Genomic DNA, 25,636 nt, shown 5'->3' with positions numbered 1-25,636 from the left:
ATACAACAAACATCGTGGTTACTGATGTAACCTCTGTTCACTGATGGAGGGAATGAGACATTGTGTCGACGTAGTGACACTAGGGGTTCACTCTTGAGAGCCCCAATCACCTTTGCTTTATTCAGAAAAGGCCAATGAAAATTGGCGAGTGGAATTTGCATGCCTTTCTCTGCCCTGGACATACGGGTATAAAAGGAGATGGCGTGCATCACTTATTCAGATTTGTGCTGAGGAGCTGAGAAAGAGTCAGCGGTCGGGTTCAGCGCTGCGGCAGGAGGGACACAACGTCTCGTTCCCTCCATCAGGGAACAGAGGTTACATCAGTAACCAAGACGTTCCTTGTCTGTCACTCACTCGACGTTGTGTCGATGTAGTGACACTAGGGGTTCCTATACGAAATGCCGCAGGTGCTGAACTGTGTCACGAGGTACAGAGAAGCGGACACGGGCAGGCTGCTGCGTGCCTTGCAGTGAGCGCTCGACCACGTCGTGACCTTCCAGCGAGTTAGGTAAGGCGTCTCACTGGTCCCGTTAAGGGTGGGAGGAGGCACTTACCCAAGGAGGCTACAGGTGGTGACCTTTCCTGATTTTTGTATTAAGCAATTTCCCGCCGAGCACCTGCTAGAATAGCGCTGGGGAAGTGCTCTTCCCTCTCCAGGAGGGAGAGCACTACGGAGACCACATCCTACCGGAGGGAGGTTAACATGTGGAAAATACCTCACATGGACTTACCAATGGGGAAGTTCACATATGGAATGATGCCACTGGGGAGGACCCTATCTACGGAGAGCATAAAATGCTCTTTTATTGACAAACTGGGTGCCGGGGCTCAGAAGGCACCTGGTAATGTTATGAGGGTACTCACCTCGTGCTGGTCCAGGGGCGGGAGTAGAGCCTGTACGCTTTCCTGGGTCAGGCCAGTCAGAGTCAGCAACCTCGTCCCAGGGTCGCCTGTCCCAGGGCCACTTCGAAGCCCGTTCGGGGTTCTTGCCTTCCTGCAGGAGGATCTTCTTAGAGGCCGGCATGCGGGATCCAATGTTGGGGGAGCCGGGGCCGACATCGCAGGAGGACGGCCTTGGCGAGAGGCAGACAGGGCGCAGGACTTCGGAGGCCAGTAGGCGGCTTCACCGTCGAGAACTGATGGGCGAAGTCCTCGACAGTGTCGCCAAAGAGCCCCCCTTGGGAGACGGGCGCATCGAGAAAGCGGACCTTCTCGGCATCACGCATATCCGCAAGGTTGAGCCACAGGTGTCGCTCTTGGACCACCAAAGTGGACATCGTCCGACCCAGGGTGTGCGCCGTGACTTTTGTCGCCCGTAGATCAAGGTCGGTTGCGGTGTGCAGTTCCTGCATGAGCCCTGGGTTGGTCCTACCCTCGTGCAGATCTTTAAGTGCCTTGGCCTGGTGAAGCTGCAAGATGGCCATGGCGTGCAAGGCGGAGGCAGCCTGACCCGCGGCATTGTAAGCCTTCGCCGCTAATGACGAAGAAAACTTACATGCCTGGGAAGGGAGCCTTGGTCGGATCCTCCAGGTGGCTGTGCCCTGCGGGAACAGGTGCACCACCACAGCGTGCTCGACCTGGGGAAGCTTGACATATCCCTTGGCTGCCCCGCCGTCGAGGGTAGTCAGGGTGGACGAGCTCGCGAAGCCTGTACGGGCGGAGAAAGGTGCCTTCCATGACTTCGCGAGCTCCTCGTGCACTTCCGGAAAGAAAGGCACCGGGGCCACGCCCTGAGCCCAGAAACCAATCATCCAGCCACGAACGCTCAGGGCGGGTGTATGATATTTGCAGCCACCCGGGCAAGCACGGCTGCCAACTCAGCGTCCGCTTTGTCCTGAGCTCTACCACCCGAGAGCTGGAGCTCAGTAGACTCGTCACTTCCGAAAACAGGAGCCCACACTCTGATGCTGCAACCGATAACTCATCCTCGTCGCAAGCCCTGAACAAGACAATAAATCCGCCCTGCGGCGGCCCGCCTGCCTCACTCGTGAACTCTACCGAGCAGAACGAGCATGCTGGGGGATGGGAGGTCCATGGGGACTGAGCCGGGACCGGGTCAGGAAGCAGCCGCGGTGGCTCTCTGCTTCACAAAGAAGGAAGAGAGCCGCGACTGCAACGTTCTCATGGGCAAGTTCTCACAGTGACCCAAGCACTTAAGACAGATTTCATGACCATCCGGTGGGGTGGCTAAACCCAGTAGCACAAAGGTGAAAGGACATCTTTAAAAAGACGGCAATCGTTTATGCGAGCTCTTTTATAGAAAATATACTCTTTTGAATATACTCTAGTGCCAAGGGGAAGCACAACACTCGACCGTGCGAGGGTGACAGCTGATACGCGCCGTAATTCCAGCGGCAATAGCAAGGTCACGGGACGAACACACACAAGCGCTCGGCTGCGAAGAACAAATCTGAATGAGTGGTGCATGCTATCTCCTTTTATACCCGTATGTCCAGGGCGGAGAGTGGCATGCAAATTCTACTTCTAAATTTTCATTGGCCTTTTCTGAATAAAGAAAAGGTGATTGGGGCTCTCAAGAGCGAACCCCTAGTGTCACTACATCGACACAACGTCGAGTGAGTGACAGACAGGGAACTATTCATTTTATCTAAACACTGTACACTGTACAAATATTAGTCCTCTAGCCCAGAGTATTAGCCACATACGGACCGTCTGATTCATACTGCACACAAAAATAGCAAGAGCTGGCTTAAAACACCAGTTCCAATCCGATTGGCTAGATTAATGCAACCTTTCGCAAAAAAAGAAAAAAGAAATCGAAAACATAATCATGTTAAAATGGTACCGGGCGACTAAAATGTTAATTTCTGAGGATTTGCCAAAGTTTGCGATATTTGTTTGACTCAAGTAAACTATATGCTATTCTGCAAAGTATTTAGTGCTTATTAATTTTGGACAGAAATAAATTTTGGTCACAAAATCCACACACATTTTTTAATTCCTTTAATATTTTTGTATAACCGTTTGTGGAGACCACATCAACATTATTTAAATACGTTTTTTGGGATATCACTGATTTCAGGTTAACCCTCCCCTAAACCACACATAAAAACAAACTGAAGCAAACTGGTCAGATGGTCTCTTCCTGTCTAAGCGGCCCGAATTCTCTGCTGAATGGACCAGACTTAATGGCGATAGTCAAAAGACTGACTAAGTGTGACTATTTGCTTGTAACCACCATCCACCGCTAACAACTGCCTGGGGAACATAATTACACCACCAATCATGACTTATAGGCAGATTATATAGCTGACAGACCGGCTGAGATTATGTTAGGGCAAGTGCTCGCAGGCTGATGGGATAATAATAGACCAGGAAAGAGAGAGACGGGGTAGATGGGGTTTAAAGCCTGGCTTTTCCTTGCCACTTTCAGCTCCAAACAGTAGCTGGTGCGGGTCTAAGCCTTGGAGATAAACGCTGGAGAAACTGATACCTGCAGCACAGGGAGGATGGGAACTCTGCCCATCACAATAAGGCCTTTTGTTTCTGAAAATGTTATCAGGTTCAATTAGAGAAAGGACAGGCTTGGCTCTCTTTTTATAGCTAAGAGCTCAGGGCCATGTGACATGTAATTACATTATAATGTAACCTGAGAGCTTGTCTGCAGTTTACAGTCTGTTAGTTAATTACAGTGTGTAATATGTTACCGTACAGTAAGAGTGTTTTACTGTAGTGTTGTGCACTCTTATGGGTGATAATTTCAGTGTATTATGTTGCTATATACAGTAAAATTCACTGTTGGATCTGCATGATTATAGCGAGTGATGAATGTTGCATGAATTCTTGAGAAGCAAACAATCTCATCTTAGAGGTCCTCCAACGAGTGCCCTGTAACATCTCAAAATCATGCCACATTCACACAGGTTGTCAGTTCTGTTAAATACAGTAACATTCACACAGAGAATGACAAACGAATTCTAGAACCAAACTGACTCCCTTGAATGTTCAACGGGACTATGGTTATTTGTTGATACAGACAATATTCGAGGCACTCGTGTAAGCTGTTGTATGAACAGGACACTTTTAATCACAGGTAATTTCTTGGCTAGTGCTTTTCTAATGCAACTGAAACTTTGTGATATGGCACTTTTTGTATTACTGTCTCCTTAAGATAAATTGCGTATGTTGTATCCTTCCTCATATTGTAAGTTGCTTTGGATAAAAGTGTCAGAGATTTGGCAGAGGCAGGACCCAAATGCAGAGTGATCAAGTCAACAGATTTATTAATCCAAAAAACACAAAAAACAAACATAAATGCGTTTGTCAGTCTCAAACAACGACTATGTGATGGTTCCAACTATTGCAACCAGTCTTTAAAAATTACACAGAAATGAAAACAAAGCAGTTTTGATGCCAAATTAGGTAAATGTGTTAACTGCATTTAAATAAATGTCATAGCGTTAAACATATTAATCTAATTTATTATAAATACAACAAAAATCAATATGATTTTCATGTATTCGATATTCTATGAACCACAATAAAGGCTTCGTAATTTGTATACTTTTGAAGTTGTATATGTGTTCCATTGACAGGTGATACGCATATATATATGAACACGACTCATTTTAATGTTTTGCATAACATAACTAACTACATTTACAAGCTTGTTGGAGTGTGATCAAATTGTGTGGTAGTTCAACTGATAGAGCGTTGCACTTGTGATGTAAAGGACCAGGGTATGAGTCCTGAAGAGCACGCGAGTCCACATGTGAACCCAAAGTGTCATAGAAGCACCACAAAATGACGTGCTTGTGTTTTTCATCTTACATTTGCATTGTCTGACATTTTCTGTTAGGTTTAAGGTTTAGGGTAGGGAGGTCGGTTTTGTTGATTTAAAACTCTATAGAGCATTGACCTTAAAAGCTTTGTCTGTTTGTGAGAACATTTAACTCGCTTTTATCGCCACACAGTGGACATTTCACCTCAGATCTGCCAGGATACATGTCATGAACCACGTAATGTCATTTTTCAAAAATGTTGCCACATGAGATCAAGCTGATAAATATATATGTGCAAGAACCACACTTTACATACAAATTCCTAGATCATGCACATTGCAGAGGCAAATGCAATTAAAGGACACAAGACTGCATGTACACATCAAGTGCACCATATAGGATGGGGTCATCATTTTATGTTCCATACACTACATTTCTTACTTAATAAGCAGCCAAAACAATGACACAGACCACATCTCCAGAGCTGTATCTGATAGTCCAAAACTACTGGGTTATTTTCCCCATCCACACGTTTTTCATTCCACCCTATTACATAAGTTTTGACTGTCTTCCTGAGTCACTTTTTCCTTTAGGTTCAATAAAATATCTGTGGGAAACATCTATGATTGAAAATCTATATGAAGAATTATCTTATAGTATATGCACACAAACTCCAGGATGCTGCCTACTGAGCATTTTAAGACATTATAGACGTGCTCCACACACAAAGACTGTTACAGAAGGTGGGTAACAACATTGTGTTGCCTTCTAAGATACCTGCTTAGGGCAGCATCAAATGTATACTTCATGAATAAGGCATTTCAGAATGCGCTACAATAAGCTCAGTGAAAAATTCATTCAAGATGGTGGACGATTCAAGACATGAGAAATGTAGGATATAAATATGCTTATATTTTTTTCAATAGAGTGCAACAGTCTGGTTCCAGAAGTAAAAATTCTATTCATTTTCTCCAAAGGGCAATTGATTTTTAACAATAACTTATAAAACTTTAAAGACAGCCCTACCGTGAGCTCCTAGGTTGTTAATTGATGTTATATGCTTCTGTTAAAGCCAACAGTCTGTGTTATTTCAACGTAATTTTCTTTAAAAATTGAATTAAATAGCGAAATTTCACTATTTTCACCCATGATCCTGAAGAGAAAGATCCACCAATCATGATACACTCTCAAACTACTAATATGTTTTCTATATATCTGAATATTTTGCAGTAATATAACAAAACAAAAATTCTTTGCCTACAACATAGTCAACAACTTTAAATCAATAGTTTTATATTTTTCTGTTGTTTCCCATTAAATTTCGTCATTCGCAATGTTTCATGGGATTGTAGTTCATTGCCTCATTAAAGATGTTAAGTATACAGTCTTGTATCTTTGTCTTTTTGTTTGCTTTTCAAATATATTTTGTAATTAATTAATTTTTAATTTTTTTGTTTAATGTTGTGATGCACCTCTTTTATGAAAGATTTTATGAAATTCCCTTGGAAGAAGTGAATGGGAAAAATACTTCCCAAACTAAGATGGCACAAAATGTAGACAGGCACTGTTGCGTTCTGAACTGAAAAGAATCAATAAAAATGTGTTCAGTCTGATTAAATATTGAGTATTAATTTTATCCTATACTTGTGTGTTCTATGTATTTTTATGCTTATTAGATTACTGTGTTAGCTTAGCAACATGCTAATGTCAAAGGCAAGTTGCTGCCTATGAAGAATGTTCCAAAACAGTCACTTATAATGTCCTGTGATGGTTAGGGTTAGTGTAGCAACTAACAACTCTGTTTATAATTAATTAATCTGTCAATTATTTATTTTATAAATCAGAAAGAAAAATTTGATGTTTTGCATTTTATTGAAAAAGCATGTAATGCCAATCCTCTTTTCCAGTGCAATATAAAGTGATCCCATGCTTTGAACAACTTGCATTGTACACTTTTTTCCCCGCTACAGCTCGCTGCGTGGCCTCTGCCATGTTTCAAATGTGTTTATTTTCCCCATTGAAGTAATCAATATTTTAATTTGTTATGATTATCAGCTATTTTCATTATACATTTTTTATCGAATAGCTGTTGCAGCCATTGTTAAGGGAGTGTAGACAGTAGACAGCAAGGCAGCCAGCTAGTTTTTGGAACAGAGCTACATACATTACTATCAGAGCACACAACTTTACTTTATAAGTGAACTTGCTTATTTAACATGTATGCATTAAACAAATGTAGCATTGTCTCTTTAAGAGTTCCCTTTCGGTTCAGTTCACTCAACATTGCAACAAACTCTATGGGGAATTCCTTTTCCAAAGACTAGTTGAAGCCCTTTTACAATAACGGCAATCTTGTGATTGGCAATGGTGATTAAGCCATGCCCCTTTAGGCATGCAGTTGGCCTATATAAGCGGGTGCGAAATGACCATTTCTTCAGAATTTTTTTCCTTCAAGACAGCGACATCATCTCTCGTCTTGAAAGCCCTCTCCACTTCGCCGTCGAGATACACTTCTTCAGCGGACAAGATCTTCTCTGCAGACGTGGACAGGATGACTCTCACCTGTACTACTTAGCGCCTGCAGCGAGAAGACTCTCCCCTCCCCTGCAGTGTTCCAGCGAAGATTCTCTCTGCCTCACCATCAAAGACGCTTCTCGGTGAAAGGGTTCTCGCCGGTGAACAATGCAGTGCTTCATTGAGAAACCACCCGCTTCCCGCAGTGTTCGGGCAGGAGATACTGTATCCTTTTCATGTATACAAGTGTTCTGTATGTGAGCAGCACATCGCTGCGTTCACGCCGCAGCAGCTCTCATGGAGACAGACTACCCTCACTGCTAGGGCATGAGTCTCTGGATGCTCTGCTCAAGGATCGCCCTTGTTCTGAGGGATCACATGAGGAGGCATGGTGGGGCTGCAAGTTTGAGATGGATGAAGTCGAGAAGGATCTCATGCCGGCGCAGGGCCTTCGAGCCCCTCGATCTTTCGATGTAGTGTCCTCGCCAATACAGTACATCACATTTGGCGGTACTGACGATGAGGATAATGTCATGTCACTCGCAGCATCAAATACAGGCGAGTGGTCCACAGAGGACGTTACCGTCTCTTCCCCCAGTGAGGGTGAGGAGCATGCGCATTCCACTGATAAAGAACTTATTCACATCCAGTCGAGCCGGAAAGTTCTCGCCTGTATGAACCTGCAGTTTAGCCGGTCAAAGACTGTGTCTCAAAGGTAAGTGTAATTCTTCCCAGAGATCTGGCTTGCATGTTAACTCGCCTCATAAAGTATTGGCCTTAGAGCCAGAAGGCCGTGTTAATAAAAAACCACTGTCAACTCAAGCTGACAAGTGCAATGACAGAGTCATGAAAGTGACACGAAAATCGTGGTTACTTCAAAATGATGCTGCGGGTCACAAAAAGTCACCGGTGACTCAATCTGATGACTCACTGCTCTACTTTGGGTCAGTGCCCGGCGGAGAATCCCGCCCTGCTGCTCTGACTCCGCCAAAGACAGCCGAGCCATCGGTGAAGCCACGCAACCGTGGCCGAACAGTTTCTGTGTGTTGTGTTCAAATAAGGAATGTTCTCAAATAGATAGAGGGGTGCAAACACATTCACGCTGTTCGCTCCCCCTCCCCTGCCGATGTTCGCCAGGAGGTCTTATATATGTTGTTTCTGTGTGATTGTGCTCATATAAACAGGGTTGGGAGGGTTACTTTTTAATGTAATATGTTACAGATTACTGATTACTTAACAATAAATGTAATCAGTGATGTAATCCAATTACAGCAATATGAAAGTAATGTAATAAGATTACTTTTTTATTACTTTTGGATTACACATATTGGCACATATGTAAATAAAGTCAAGATAAAATCAGTATGATCTTTAAAACACTGAATTATGCCTTGAATGCAAACAGAACATGTTTGAGTAATATTATGAGTACTGTTGTAGCTGTTATTATATCTAAGGAAAAGAAACATGTACACTGCACCCTACCGGGAAAACAGAAAATGAGCTCAGTTTTTTATAGAAAAACAGAAAAATAAAATTTCTCATAAAGCAAATATAATCAGAACAGATACACTGAATTATGTCTTGTTTAACATTAAACTAAATCTGACAGGATATACCTCAGATTCAAAAATGCTGAAAAGTGTAATTCTACCATGTATTGCAGTTAGTGTGTATAGGCAATTGTAATTTACACTATTCATTAACTTGACTGTAGATTACACATTATCATCATCATCTTTATTATTGTCAGAATTAAATGCTGAAGAGTGCTGATTTCTATGTTTGTTTCTGTTTAAGTAGGATTTTAAAGAGGTAAAAAAGTTTTGATTCCAAAATGAAAACAAAATCTAGTTTTAAGGAATAGATCAAAACAGATTTAAACTTTTAGTGTCTTTTCAATTACTTATTCCTAATTACTATAAGTGTTGAACATGTTACATTTGCCGAAATGTCTCCCTCAGCCAGACATTTGAACTGTTCTCAACAATAACTGATCAAAATCAGATAAATTCTTCATTGAAATTTCTTTCCTATGAACTTAAAACACGTTTTCAATTAATATGGTATTTATGTGTACAATTTGGATTAATTAATAATGATCAGGGATGCAAAATCTTGTGAGGTGAAAAAGGAGAGAAAGCCATTGCAAGTTTTCCAGGGTATTTTTTCAGTTGATTTTTGCAAAACGTTTTTTTCTTAAATGATAGTTTAAGTACCGTTCACCTGGGGGAGGGGTAATTTTTTCATCTTCAATACGGAATGGAACAACATACAGGATGTCCTTGCTAAAATAGTACAGTTCGCATTTGCAACCATGCAAACCAGGGGATTTCCATGCCGTACCAGCAGTGATGCGCAAATTGTGTCAGTATTGGCAGCTATTCCTGCTCCCGCCGAATGATAGGGGCCACGGATTTCTTTGAGCACTAAGGCTAACTCATTTTAACATTTTAATATTAACTAATTTTAGCTAACCTAGCTAATGTAATTTCTGTGTGGCTCTTATCATGCACATTCACATGCCATTTCACTCACATCCTCGCCGGAGTTCGTTGGGACCAGGATAATATAGAGAATGTTGTTTCAATGTGTTGTGTTAGAATAAGGGATATTCTCAAAAAGAGAAAAGCGTTTGTTGCACTGCACGAGGTGCACACACTCTCGAAGAAGCTCTTCACGCTTCACTTACCCCACACTCTATGCACAACCGCTTCTGGGTGGCGAGTGGCGATCTATGTCCTCTAGCAAGCAAGCCGGTGTGCCCGTTATCTTGCTTACAGCATTCTGTCATCTACGGTCCCATCATGGGATGCGCCGATGTTGTGCGCAGGAACTCACAATCTCCTTGCAAAAAATGCAATAGAGATTGTTCCAAACTGTGGTGCCCATAAGTGTCCGAAAGCCACTGTTCTATAGTTCCGGAGTAAGACAGCAGGCTTCAGCCCATTTTAAATCTGATATGCTTGAATCGCACGCTCTCAAAGCACCCATTCAAAATGGTATCTCAGAAACAGATGTTATCACTGATTCGCCCTCAGGCTGGTTTGCATCAACAGATCTAGGCGACGAATACTTTCACGTACAAGCTGCACCTAGTCACAGGCTTTTTTTTTAGTTCTTCCCTGGTTCCCCGCATGCTCTAAGTGTATCGATGCAGCGCTCGCTCCATTGAAGCTGACTGGCATGCGCATTTTGAACTACCTCTATGATGTGCTATTAATAGCCCGATTAGAGGCCCTGTTGTGCACGCAAGGGAATTTACTACACTGCCATTTGTACAGCCTGTGACTCAATGTCAAACTGGGCGAAAAACACACTTTCCCCCAGCCAATAGATCTTCTTTTAAGGTGACTGACTCGACTCGTGTCCAGACCATTCTTCAGTTTAATCTCAGTTCAAACTGGGGAATTCACTTCCACTGAAGTCATTCAAAGTGCTGGGTTTCATGGAGGCAGCATCTGCCATCACATCATTAGGTCTTTTACACATAAGACCTCTCCAGCTCTTGCTCAAACATCATGTACCACAGCACACCTGGCACCATGGGCGCATGCGAATTGGCATAACTCGCCATTGTCTAGCTGCTCTAGCACCATGTACAGCTCCAACCTTTTAACAGCATCATGCTGGGTCATATATATATATATATATATATATATATATATATATTATTTTTCAAGTGTTTATCCGTCTGGGGGTATAACGTCAGGTAGTGCAGCGTGATGCGATTCGTTCCCCATAGTGTTTGTCACAATGTTGAGTGAACTGAATCGAAAGGGAACATCTCCAGTTACACATGTAACCTCGGTTCCCTGAGATGAAGGGAACAAGACACTGTGAAAACTGGCACACACTACTGCTTCTAAGTTTCGAGGTACGAGTGCTCTTGTCCCTCAGTCAGAAAATTCTGAAGAGATTGTGATTTCGCACCCGCTTATATAGGCCAACTGCATGCCTAAAGGGGTGGGGCTTAATCACCATTGTCAGTCACAATATTGGTGTTATTGTATAAGAGCTTCAACCGGTCGTCGGAGAAGGAATTCCCCATAGCGTTTGTCACAATGTCTCATTCCCTTCATCTCAGAGAACCAAGGTTACATGTGTAACTGGAGACGTTCTTCTGTCTCAATAACCTAATTGTCCTCCATCTCAACATCCATCTTTTCTCTATCTGTCATTAACTCACTAGTTCTTCTCTCTTGCTCTCGTCTGACATGTGGAGATTATCCAAGATCATCAAAGCAAGAAAAGAAAGATAAAACGATGGAGCATTAAAAAAAGAAAGAGGAAATAATAACCCATTTTACTGTGTGTGTGTGTGTTTTTTCCAGTGCTTCCCTGCAGCATCACGTCTTCAGTGAGTAAAATCACTACAGCGTTACCAACTTATTTTACCCACTTTTGCTTCTGTAACACTGGCTATGCTTACAATGGAGTACTACACTACAGTATACATTGAATACTGCCTTTAAAAGGATAACTGCATCCCAAATCGCACACTTCTGCACTATTCTACACCGTCTTGTAGTGTAAGTTGTGCGAGTAGTGCGTTTACACTGAATATCCAACAAAAATAAGTATACTGCAAGGGCCTGGATGATGCACTACAAAATAACATAGTGTGGAGTGTTGGATACATCATGCACTCAATGCTTGCAGTTTGATCTAGGTAGCAGTAGAGGCAGAGTTACTTGGCCGAGAAGTGGTCTGACAAAACAATTGTACTGTAAATAATGCAGAATGTAGCAAATACAGTAAACTTCTGTGAGGACAGCAGCTTACAAATGTAGAATGCTTTACCTTCACCCCATCTAAGGGTGGGCGCGATGTAAGCAAAAATGTATAAATCGCAATATTCTTAAAATGTTTGGTCAAAAATGAAATATATCACAATATACACATTCAACACCATGGAGGATACAGCTTTTTACTCTTCGTCATTTTATCTCGGAAAGTAAAGTAACACGTTTTTAAAGTATGGATGGTTAAAATTCTGACTGTCATTCTGACACACAAGAAGAAGAAAAAACAGAAGAAGTAGCACATCAGTTTTCATTTTCACCATCTTTAAGTGTCTTCACTCTTTCTTTCTGCATGTGTGTTGCATGTGTGTGGCGGCGCACACAAGGGAGAGAGTGCGCACGCATCAGTGAGACTGTGAGAAAAAGGTGCCTTTTAATGCAAAAATAAAGCAAAAGTAACTAATAGATACAGATAAAAAAAAAATAATAGAATGATACTAATATTATTTGTAGTGCAATCTCTGATTGGAAAGCGCATTCACTACCATGTGGAGGCAGGTTGCATTACCGCAGTAAAAACAATACTTGAACATTTCTACTGATTAACACATTTCTACTAGGGATGCAAGATATATTGGCAGCCGATATTTTATTGGCTGATAACCAGGAAAATCTAAATATTATTATTGCGCCGATAATGGAATTAACGCCGATATTTCACAGATAATTTGTAACAGTTTATTTGCTTGCAGCTGAGAATCTCTAACTGCCTGCGGCTTATTTCCTTCAGGCAGGGACTCAGGCACCCTCAAGCGACAGTGTGCGTGCGCATACACAGCGTGTCTGTGTGAATGAGTGCTAAACTGATGTCGCTCTGTGTGGATTATTTCAACATCTCTGCACCTTGTTACATTGTTTTGGGTCTGGTTCTAATTCGGGATCATATGCTGTGAGTAACAACATGCCATTTCCCATATTTTGATTATGTGTCATGAGGCAATAAACGAAAACGTGACAAAAACATGTACAGCCACAATTCCGAAAAAGTTGGGACAGTATGAAAAATGCTAAAAAAAAACAAAAATGAGTGATTTGTAAATTATATTCACCCTTTGCTATATTGAACTACAACTACACATTTTATTATGTTTTAACCTGTGAATTTCATTGTTTGTTTTTTATGTACAGTAATTTCAAATCAGATGATTGCAACACACTCCAAAACAGTTGGGACAGTTGAGTGTTTACCACTGTGAAACATCACCATTTCTTCTAATAACACTTAAGTTTAAAAAATGGAATTTTTCCCCATTCATCCATTATGTTGGTCTTTAGCTGCACAACTGTATGGGGTCTTCGTTGCCATCTAATGTGTTTCATAATGCACTTTCTCACTTGGAGATGGTTAGGACTGCAGGCAGGCCAACCTAGCACCCACACTCTCTGCTTATTCGGTCAGTATGTTGTTTGAAGTTGTCCTGCTGAAAATTCAGTGATGTCCCTGGAAAAGATGGTGCTGGATGGCAGTATATGCTGCTCCAAAATGTTTACATATCTGTCTGCATTAATGGTGTTCTCACAGATTTGTGAGTTACCCATGCCATAGGCTCTAACACACCCCTGGCCCATACAGACACTGGATTTTGGACCTGATGCTGATAACAGCTTGGATGGTCCATTTCCTCTTTGGCCCGAGAACAAGACTACTGTGTTTCTCAAAAACTATTTGAAATGTGGACTCATTGGACCAGAAAACACAGTTCCACTGTTCTAATTTCCATCTAAGATGAGACCGTGCCCAGAGAAGTCGGCAGCGCTTCTCGACAGTGTTGATGTATGGCTTCTGCCTTGCATAGTAAAGTCTTATCTTGCATCTGTGGATGCAGCAGCGAGTGGTGTTGACTAACAAAAGTTTATTAAAGTTATCCCAAGCCCATGTTCATTATATCCATTACAGATGAATGATAATTTTTAAGACAGTGACGTCTGAGGGATCAGAGATCACGTGCATTCATAAGTGGTTTTCGTTTTGCCCTTTACACACCGAGATTTGACCAGATTCCTTGAATCTTTTAACTATCTTGTGCACTGTAGAGGGTGAAATGCCCAAAATCCTTCCAATTTGTCTTTGGGGAACATTGTTCTCAGAATGCTGGATTATTTGCTGAAGCATCTGTTGGTAAATTGACAAGACTTGAATGATCCTTGCTCTTGAAGGCTGTTTTTGGAGGCTCCTTATACAGTATACAGTACTATGACATAATTGCCTCACTTGTTTAACATCTCCTGTTTCACATTGCCTTATTTCAACTCGTCAAATTGTTATTAGTCTTAAATTGCCCCTGTCTCAACTTTTTTGGAGTGTGCTGCAATCGTCTGATTTGAAATTACTGTGCATAAAAAACTATGAAATTCACAAGGTAAAACGTCATATAATGTGTAGTTGTAGTGTTTTAGACCTAGACATGCTCCCCGCTCTGGTTCCCACCCTGACTACACTCTGGTTCCATCCAGTACCCTGGCCCTTCCTCCTCTGCTGGCTCCACTCAAGACACCTCCTCCTCCTCCTCCTGGTCATCTGGTTCCCCCCAAGTCACCGACTCGACCCCTGAGATTTCGCAGGTAAGGGGATCTGTCGAACCTCCGACTCCGCCTTGGCCCTCCGATCCCTCATCAACACCTCGGCTCTACATCCCCTCATCTCCACCGTGGGCCATCAGCCTATCGGCGTCACCGGGGTCCCTTGTCCCTCCAGCTCCGCTTTGGTCCTCAGTCCCACCGGCTGCACCTCAGTCCTCCGATCCCCCAGCTCCACCTCGGACCTCTGAGCCTTCGCCGCTGCCTCGGTCCTCCGAGCCCCCGTCTCCACCATGGTCCTTCAAGCCTTCAGCTATGCTCCGGGCACTAAGATCCCCAGTTCCACCCGCCTTCATTGAGCCTCTCCTACCTCCGCCCTCAGAGTCTTCCATGGCTCCGCCCTCAGAGTCGTCCACGGCTCCGCCCACTTCCCCAGAGTCCTTGACCTGTGGCCGCCTCCCAGGCCTCCTGACCCAGTCCTTGCCCTGTGGCTGCCTCCCAGGCCTCCTGACCCAGTCCCTGCCCTGTGGCCACCTCCCAGGCCTCCGGATCCATTCCCAGCCCTGAAGCCGCCCCCCAGGCCCCCAGATCATCCTCCTTGGATCCTTCTTCACCTTCTACGTCACCCTACCCTCCTCATCTGTCTTTGGGCACCAGGAGTTGCCCTTTAAAGGGGGGGTAATGTCACAGTCTGTCTCCCTCACGTTCTTCAAGGACTCTTATTTTGAAGTTTTCCTCCGGACTACATCTTCCATGTTTCGATGCCCTTCTGTTCCTTATTATCCTCACCTGTATTACATTCCCTCTTTAGTTACTTGTGTGTGTGTATATATATATATATATATATATATATATATATATATATATATATATATATATATATATATATATATATATATATATATATATATATATATATATATATATATATCCTCTTGTTTTGCCCATTCATTTGTCAGTCCTTGAAGTGTTACATTGTGTTGAAGTGTTACATTGTGTTAAGTTATGATGTTAAGCTTTATTGTTTGTTCCACTCCAGCAATTACTACTGTTGAGCTTTATTGTTTGTTTCCACTCCAGCATTTGTTTCCACTCTAGTGTTTGTTCTACTCCAGTGATTATAATTAAAAGATTGAAAGTATCTACTTCTGCGTCTCCTCTCTTCCTCTTCCACTCCAAGACACCAACATTACATCATGACTTTTAGATCTGTATCCACCTTATTCAGCCCCACCCCTTTTCCGCGCTCTGCTCTTCTGCATTTTGTCATATAACTTCCTGTTTGTGTTGAAGCTACTAAGAAGAGTCGATCAAAATGGATTGCGTGTGGGAGCACAGAAAGTATTTTTCACCAAGAGTTGATGGTGTGTCTACAGTGCCCCTTTACTATGTGAAAATGCTCGTGAGGTGTTTTTTTCTGTCACTCTAAATGTTTGTTTTTTCCGACACCTGTGGAGGTAAATTGGACCTGGCAGATCACATTCAGACAGCTAGGACACACTGCACTTTTTCATAACACAAGCATTTAATTGTTATACGTGTAATTCTGCTTAATTTTTAGGTTTCAACTTGTTAATAATTTGTGTTAAAATGTGTAGTTGACATGAAATTTCCAACAGTGACAGCTCGTATTATTACATATGCAAGTTCAACATTAAAGAAAATTACAATTGTACTTTTTTAAAATTAATTTGTCACCCTACATTTTTAGAGGCTTTAATGTGATTAAAATGGTTGTAAATGGAATATAATATAAAACATACACTTTCACATGTATATGTGTGTATAAATATAGTTGCACCCCTCCCCACGTCCCGGATTAACACTCAAAAAATCTGCTTTCATTTACAATAACGCCATGGGTGAATGACATGAGAAGACGGTCGGAGGTGTTGTACAGAGATATTTTTAATGAATTTGTGTTGTCTCTTGGAGTTTCATGACCACAGAGGCACATCAGTACATCTACAGCGTGAAGGTAGGATCTTGTTGTGGTGATGGGAGCGTGGTCGTGTGTTTGTTTGCAGGAGAGAGTTAGTGGTGTGGCTCGTCAAACTGGCTGACATGATTTCTAACTCTTGTTACAGTGATAGCGGGGAGAGGCCTCAAAAGCAGCCAAAACATGTCTTATTTGAGTGTTCTAATGTTTTTAGTGTTGTGAAGCTGACATTTCAAGTAGTTTATGCCTAAGTATTGTGAAGCTGAAGATTTCAAGACGTTTATGCTAACTGAATGTTTTGTTACACTGAACTGTTTGAAATAAGAAACGCACTGTGAAGAACGCATACAGAGAGTGTGGAAGGCTGAAAAATAAAAGCCTACCTGAAGCGTGTCACTGCTCCCCGTCTCCTCATTTTCCATACCCGAACCTGAAGGAGTGTTACACGTGTATTTTTGAATGAAGTACTCTTGTTTTAAAATCTCCCGCTCTGGTTCCAGTTGTTATGACATTCCCTGAACACTTTACTCTATACTTTAATTACTATACTCATGATAGTTTTTGACAACTCTATAATCTGTAAATCCACTTTGCTAGCTAATTACACTTTGACATCAACACCATAGATATCTATATAGAACCACTAGAATGGAAGTTCAGAGACAAAATTTTCAATATGGCTGTGTGCTAGTTTCTCTGGCACATAAGGTGAATAATGTTATCTGTTCCCATTATTATTGTGTTGTGTTCACATTTCATAAGTTAAACAGTGGAACTGTTACAGATGAGCGCTGTAGTAAGCATCTGTGAAACACATAAAACACAGCTGCACACACAGTCCGGCTGCTATCATAAATATTACACCATGTATACAGAGTTTAGGGTTTGTACTGTGTGTTTTGTTGTTTTAATGTTTGTTACATGCTGTTTATCACCTCATTTTGGTGCATTATTACAGCTGTTAGAAGTTCATTATTCTCTCCCTGTTAGCGAGTCATCAGGATTACCATAAACACTCATATAAATGGGCACCATAAAAGTATATTGTCATTTATTTCTCAATTAAATCAGCATACATTTATTTTATAGGCACGTTTCTGGTTCAAGTTACATCCGCCAAACCTTAAATAGCAGCAAGTCCGAATTCTAAGCTTTTACATGACACATATTTTACAAATGAAAAACTTTTAATGAATTAGCTAACAGTTCCAGGTAAAAGGGTTAAAAATGACAACTTTTTTAAAATATCCAAATTTTAAAATGAAATTCCATATCCGTGCATCCCTAATTTCTACCAGTATAATGTCCACTCCACACTGTGTGAGTATCCTCGTTATTGGAGATATCAGTGTCGAACTGAAATTGTCTAACGCTCTAAAGCTAGCATCAACAAAGTGACAGTTAAACGTCACATCCGTCAGCTGAAAAACATGCAAATACTTCTGTGTAGTAAAATAATTAATCAACAGAAGCTGCGTTCCACAACATTTAATGACCTCTTATATGTCAAAAGATTATGGACAATTATATTCCTTTTGTCATGGCCCCTTTAACAGACAAGATTTTGCTATATTTAAGCCTCTGAAATGACAACTAAATGTTAGAATCTAGGACGTTATACTGACACATGAACACAGACCTGAGATCAGTTCATAGAGTCCTAAAATACACCACACCACAGATCTTGAACAACATGAGACGAAGGCTCGCTTCAGTGTAGTTTGAGAGAATGACACTGGTATTTTTAGATTTAAAGACAGCTCTCCCCAAAAATACTAGAGGCAGGTGTATGAATATCACTGTCACGGAGACGATGGCTCCTGAGAAACCACTTGAAGGAATGCAGATTTTCTTTATAAAGCTTCCATGTGGTTCTGGGCTAAAATTTGCTGTTTTTATATATATACAGTGAATATATGTTTTTATATGTTTATATATTTTTTTATATATATATCAGCCCTGTGTGAAAAAGTGATTGCCCCCTAAACCTAATAACTGGTTGGGCCACCCTTAGCAGCAACAACTGCAATCAAGCATTTGCGATAACTTGCAATGAGTCTTTTACAGTGCTGTGGAGGAATTTTGGCCCACTCATCTTTGCAGAATTGTTGTAATTCAGCCACATTGGAGGGTTTTCGAGCATGAACTGCCTTTTTAAGGTCATGCCACAGCATCTCAATAGGATTCAGGTCAGGACTTTGACTAGGCCACTCCAAAGTCTTCATTTTGTTTTTCCTTCAGCCATTCAGAGGTGGACTTGCTGGTGTGTTTTGGATCATTGTCCTGCTGCAGAACCCAAGTTCGCTTCAGCTTGAGGTCACGAACAGATGGCCGGACATTCTCCTTCAGGATTTTTTGGTAGACAGCAGAATTCATGGTTCCATTTATCACAGCAAGTCTTCCAGGTCCTGAAGCAGCAAAACAGCCCCAGACCATCACACTACCACCACCATATTTTACTGTTGGTATGATGTTCTTTTTCTGAAATGCGGTGTTACTTTTACGCCAGATGTAATGGGACACACACCTTCCAAAAAGTTCAACTTTTGTCTCGTCAGTCCACAGAGTATTTTCCCAAAAGTCTTGGGGATCATCAAGATGTTTTCTGGCAAAAATGAGACGAGCCTTAATGTTCTTTTTGCTCAGCAGTGGTTTTCGTCTTGGAACTCTGCCATGCAGGCCATTTTTGCCCAGTCTCTTTCATATGGTGGAGTCATGAACACTGACCTTAACTGAGGCAAGTGAGGCCTGCAGTTCTTTGGATGTTGTTGTGGGGTCTTTTGTGACTTCTTGGATGAGTCGTCGCTGCGCTCTTGGGGTAATTTTGGTCGGCTGGCCACTCCTGGGAAGGTTCACCACTGTTCCATGTTTTCGCCATTTGTGGATAATGGCTCTCACTGTGGTTCTCTGGAGTCCCAAAGCTTTAGAAATGGCTTTATAACCTTTTCCAGACTGATAGATCTCAATTACTTTCTTTCTCATTTGTTCCTGAATTTCTTTGGATCTCGGCATGATGTCTAGCTTTTGAAAATATTTTGGTCTACTTCACTTTGTCAGGCAGGTCCTATTTAAGTGATTTCTTGATTGAGAACAGGTGTGGCAGTAATCAGGCCTGGGTGTGGCTAGAGAAATTGAACTCAGGTGTGATAAACCACAGTTAAGTTATGTTTTAACAGGTGGGGCAAACACTTTTTCACACAGGGCCATGTAGGTTTGGATTTTGTTTTCCCTTAATAATAACAACCTTCATTTAAAAACTGCATTTTGTGTTTACTTGTGTTATCTTTGACTAATAAATTAAACTTGTTTGATGATCTGAAACATTTAAGTGTGACAAACATGCAAAAAATAAGAAATCAGGAAGGGGGCAAACACTTTTTCACACCACTGTGTATATATATATATATATATATATATATATATATATATATATATATATATATATATATATATCAGTGATTGTCAGGTGTGACAAAAAACAAAAATAATTCAGGGATCCAAACAATTCATGTGTAAACTCATATGGTGTCATACCGAGTAACAAATTCAGTCAGGCGGAATAACGCTGATTTTTTCCCTTAAAATTTCAGGGATCCAAACTCCTCACCTTTCAGAGAAATTTGCTGTTTTGAAACCATAATTGGTCACTTTTGTGATTGTGAAGAGCAATGATTAATGTGCAAAAGTGACTGGTATTTATACACGTTAAATTTCTTTTGCATGACTCGCGTCAGCGCTGAAGAATACATTGAAGTCTATGAAGTTTGACACTTTACACCAAAGTGTTTATCACACACATGTTTTTGCTTCACCAATAATGTCTTTGAGAGTACTAAGCAACAAGAAATATTTAAAATCTGTCCAAATTTGTGAAGAGACATTGAATGTCTCATAATTTCTTTTACTTAAATGTTACCTTATCGTTTACGAATATCAGAGACCCCAGTTATTGAACTAATTTAAATTCACCAAGAAAACGCTCAGACCTAAACGAGTCCTTTTATTACTTTCTGCTATCAAAGAAACTGCAAGCTTTTTTCTCTCTGCCAAATACATGTTTTCAATGTTTATTGTGCACACCTCCTGCTTTTTTACGTGGCAAACTTGTAAAATCGCCCCTCTGTGACGCTTTCTGCAACTCTTGTCATGTGGAGGGCAATGCGGCGCTTGACGCTGGCGTTGAACGGAGCGTTGACACCTCGACTCAACTCATGTGAAATGCACTTTACAATGACGAAAGAACATTACTGAAATTACAATTATTGTGGTCTTTTCTGATAAAAGTCATGCTCAGCAGTTTAAATAGGCTACTGTAGGAAAATGATACCGTAGATCTGCTTTGAGTTTATAATTGTTATACTGAAGTCAGTAGATTTGTAGCCATGCAAGTTTTAATAAAGGAGAAGGTAAGGACGTTATTGAAACTCACTATTATTAGACTATTATTGTTGTCTTTTTGGATGAAAAATAATGCTCAGACTGAAGGAAGACTGTAGATCTGATTTGTTCTTTTAATGCTTAAACACTATAAAGTCTCTTGGTAGATTTCGGTCATGAACGACTCAAAATGATTCACTGACTCACTCATAGCACATAAGATGCTCATTTGTCAGCACCTAGTGACATTTCCAGAAGGGGTCACTGAACTAATCAGATAATAAAATTGAACAAATTTGTGACGCAGAAGCAAGCCTCACCAAAACACTCTTTATTTTGCAGCTAATTCTGCACAATTGTAAACTTAAATCACTAAAATAGCTGGAATTGGTGCTTTTAGCTTATTCTTTAAAAAAAATATCCCCAGAAAATTTTTTCGTGGACCAGTGATTGTCTTACCTTTTTCGCCCCTCATGAGTTTGCATCCCTGTAATTTGTTGTGGCATTGCAAGAACAAATCTACAAATTAGAAAAGAAGCAAATTAGTTGTTTTTTTTCATTACCCATTTAGCGCTCTTGCCACCAGCGTAACCTACCTATGTGACTTGTTTTTTTTTTTTGTTTTTTTTTTTGCATAGCCGAATTTCAAATGTTACAAGTAAACACATGGACAAGTTCTTGAAAAGGAAAAATACTGACGATGGTTAGCCTATGTGGGATAGTGGTGTGCCGTACAATGTCATAAAAAGTGTGCCGTGGCAGAAAAAAGTTGGGAAACACTGATATATATATATATATATATATATATAAGCGTTCCTTAAATGTTTGTCTTAGCACGCCACAACTGTTGCTCAGTTAATGAAGGAATGAAATTGCACTTAAAACAGACAGACCTGTCATCATTCACTCACCCTCATGACATTCAAAACCAATATGACTTTCTTCCATGGAACACAAAAGGAGATGTTTAGCAGAATGTTCATGCTGCTCTTTTTCATACAATGAAAGTGAATTGGGACTGTGGCTGTCAAGCTCTAAAATGACAAAAAAAGTATAACAAGTATATAAAATTACAATTAAAGTATAATTAAAGTGGTCAATGAGTCAGAGCCACAGTAACAAGTAACCCTAGTTTGAGTCCCGGTTCAAGGTCTTTTCCCATTGCCCCCTCCTCCCTTGTCATTTTACTATCTTATAAATGCAAAACATGCTCAATGCTCTATATTCCAAGTCTTCTGAAGCCATACAATAGCTTTCTTCCCCTCTGCTGCAGCTCTCAAATGAACATTGTTTTGTCCTGTTTGGAGCTTGACAGCCCTGGTCACCATCTACTTTAACTGTGTGGAAGAGAGCGGCATTCTGCTAAACATCTACAGTAGTTTTGTACTCCATGGACAAAAGAAAGTGAGGGTGAGTAAATGATGACAGAATTCTCATTTTTGGCTGAACTATTCATTTAAGTTATCAACAGTTCTCAATCAAAAACAACCTTATTAAAATGCTAAATAAGATGAAAGACAAAGAGGTTGTCAAAGACATATTGTTATATCAAGTCCAAAATGATAACAGTGACACACTAAACTCCACAATAATACCAACATGATCATAAAACAGTCCTCCACAACCGATACTTGTCTAATTTCATTTGACAAAAACAATCTACTCTGCATGCTATGCAAACAGAAGTGAAATAAAATGTCCCAAACAGAGCAGTTGAAAATAATTAAATGGCACTTGCCAGGAGATGTTGAGTCACTATCATGTTCCTTATGCCAGAATGCATTTTCCATCTCATGCTGACACTCGTCTTACTCATGAAATGGAGAAGTGGATAAAGAACAAGAGGTCTCCGCTCATCAGCGAAGAGGAACGCACTGATCGTGCATCATTTTTGAACGTCAAACAACAACACACACACAGCGAAATATTATAGCCACTATTACAATACAGGACCATGTTTCCTAATACCTGTGTTTTGTATTGAACATCACTTGCATTGGTGTTGTGTATCCACATACACATTACGTTACAGATGTTTGAAATAGTGGCAAAGAGTTATATGAAACGAGGCAATGTTTAACATGTAAATACGATAGGTCTGAACTCTCATTCACAGATAAACACACACTTGACGCTAATGACTAGTGTAGTGTATGTGAGAAATATATTGTACTATGACCTTATGATTTAATTACCTACACCAGACGACAACCAAGTTTCATCCCTCCAAACTCTACAGAATAACTGCTTCACTTCATAGTTTCACAATGTTTTGCTGCACTGGTTCCAGTTCACTTAAGACACTTTTCTACCATTGGGCCGAACGGTTCTGAGCACAGTAAGCAATGTTCCAGTAACCGTGTCGAGAAGCATCCCAACTGCTCTGTTTGGGACATTTGATATCACTTGTGTTTCCACTTGAGCACGATTTGGTATGGTATGATTACAAACCGTTCTCGGCGTGGATTTCTCAGCACCTTTGGCTAACTGTGCTTAATCGTGCTCAACTGTGTGGGTGAAAGGACTTCAGTACGTGGCGACTCACAATTGTCAATTGTGCCAACACAAGACAAAAATACTAATTAAGAAAAAAATTTTTTTTTTGCAGTGTTGCAATATGGGACATGTCTCTCCTATGCTTTGGTAGAGTGAAAACCAGGGGGGAAAGCAGTCCTAAAAACCGGAATATGCGATCATCCTCCATAGCGCACTCGCTCCAATGTTTACCTCTCATGCCATTGCCAACTGACGTATTTGATACTTACTTACATTCAAGCACCACAGTGGAAAAAGAAACCGTAACCTCGCAAACTGGCCCAGAACAGCACGGTTTTGCAATGAGAACCGTTTGGCCCGATGGTGGAAAAGCAGCTTTAGACTCGTTGGAACAAATACATTACATAAAACCTTGATTTGACTAGATAATTAAAGACAGAGCCTTTGTAACAAGACACTTTTGTCAGTCTGTTACTGTTTCACAGGCAGCTATTTCAAGTTTCATATGAAGACAAATTCATATATTCAGCTTGTCAGACCTGCTGTATTTGACAGTATTCATTTGATATGTCATGGTTATTTTACAAGCTAAATGAATTGTAAATATTATTCAGGGAGGAAGAATAGAGCATTGTACAAGACTGTGTACTAAACATCTTTTATAAGGGAACGAACGGCATAATCAAATCAGTAAAATTAGAAAACATAAAACTATTGACTAATAGTAAAATACAATATATTTGAAGTTTATTGCAAAATATGCAGAAAAGTTTTTTCAGAGTGTAGGGAGAGCGACTCAATTAAGTCATGGTCTGATTGGAGGATCTCTCTTAAGGATTATGGGTAGTGTAGTTCTTCACTAGAATATTTCACTGCTGTTGCATTGCAATGTGATTAATCAACCTAACAAAAGAACCACATAGTAACCAGCAAAATACCACTGGTATGTCTAGAATAAAACTGTGGGTTCTTGGTATTAGTAACCACTGCCACCAAAACAGAAATGAAAGAAACTGACAGAAAGAGCCCATAATTATGAAAAAGTGCAATGGTATATGGTTTATTTGATGAGGTGCCATAATAGTACTATTATTCTTTTCAGTATGGTCACACATCAGATTTCTGTATGGGGATTTACATAAAAGTACCATGGTCTTACCATCTGATACCATCATGGTACCGCCACCATTACTTTTACATTAAGGGTACATAGATGGCATCTTTAAAATTCTGAGAGGAAATACACGAGCTCTGGAAAAATATAGGATTGATAAAATCGACATCAATAAATATTGATAAATATCGACATCAATAGATATCAATCAAATTTGTAGGACTTGAATACAATGACCAGAATTACTATATTTTAGCTTGTATAAACAATTATTAAACTGTCAAACGAACGATGTTTTCTTTCAGAAATGTTTGCGCGAATTTTTGCGAAAAATAACCACCAAACTAGAGAATTAAAATAATCATGGCTGTGTCTCAAAATCTAGAGAGCTGCCTAACTACAGCATCTTGCGCGCAAAACTTAATATGCAAATGCTCTAAAATACTACCTAAGTAGCAGCTCACTATAGGGTTTGCACACTGCCCATATTATTCACCAATTATCTGACTGTTCCTGAATTCACAGTTTACTAAGTTTATCTCTCTGTGTCATGCTTCCTATATAGTCCGTAAATAAAACAACTCCGCTGCGTGTTACTGCAGCATTTGTTTAGTAAAGTGAGAATAAATGAGCAACGCAAATAAATACCTGAACCTGTTGACTCCGCCCACCGCCGCATCACCTCCAGCCGAGGCAGATTGTCCGGGAAGATGCCGGAGTAAAGTTCACCGTGCACTCCAGGACAGCGGATTAAACACGGAATTAAGCGCGTTCACACATGTGTATTAGTCAAAGTTACGACAGAGTCCCGTGTGAAGCAGCGGCCATTGGAGAGTCATGTGTGCTGTGTGTCTGTGAAACCCAACACGAGTGACTGAACCCGCCCCGTTTCCTCAAAGTCCCGTTAACTCTCTCCTCACCATCATCATCACTGCCGGTCCCTTATGCAATTCAAAGGTGCAATATCTTTCAGTAAAAAAAAAAAAAAAAAAGCTACATTATTACATCATATACCCACTTTCAAAAGTTAGAGATCACATTTTTTTATTATTATTATAATTATTATTCAGTAAAATAATATAAATTTGTTGTTTAATAGCACTGTTAAAAGAGATACATATTTCCATATATC

At 40.6% G+C, this 25,636-nt stretch overlaps 1 protein-coding gene across 5 annotated transcripts in view; it reads right to left on the bottom strand.

The window, feature by feature from the left end:
* Positions 1-25,361, bottom strand: part of LOC127423478 (retinoic acid receptor alpha-A) — a 425,939-nt gene extending 400,578 nt beyond the window's left edge. The window contains exons 1-2 of one of the 5 annotated variants that reach the window (XM_051667810.1): positions 25,153-25,361; positions 21,354-21,413 (exon numbers count right to left, since the gene is read on the bottom strand). The gene's annotated coding sequence lies outside the window, so the exon portion shown is untranslated. Of the gene's footprint in view, positions 1-16,900; positions 16,945-21,353; positions 21,414-25,152 lie in introns of those variants that run through there. The other 4 variants (XM_051667809.1, XM_051667805.1, XM_051667804.1 and 1 more) reach the window with 4 other exon arrangements.
* Between the last annotated feature and the right edge of the window lie 275 nt (positions 25,362-25,636).

The sequence above is a fragment of the Myxocyprinus asiaticus genome, chromosome 32 (assembly GCF_019703515.2).
Source record: "Myxocyprinus asiaticus isolate MX2 ecotype Aquarium Trade chromosome 32, UBuf_Myxa_2, whole genome shotgun sequence".
Lineage (NCBI taxonomy): Eukaryota > Metazoa > Chordata > Actinopteri > Cypriniformes > Catostomidae > Myxocyprinus > Myxocyprinus asiaticus.
Note: the sequence above shows the minus strand (reverse complement) of the source record. Positions and strands in the feature narration are given on the sequence as shown.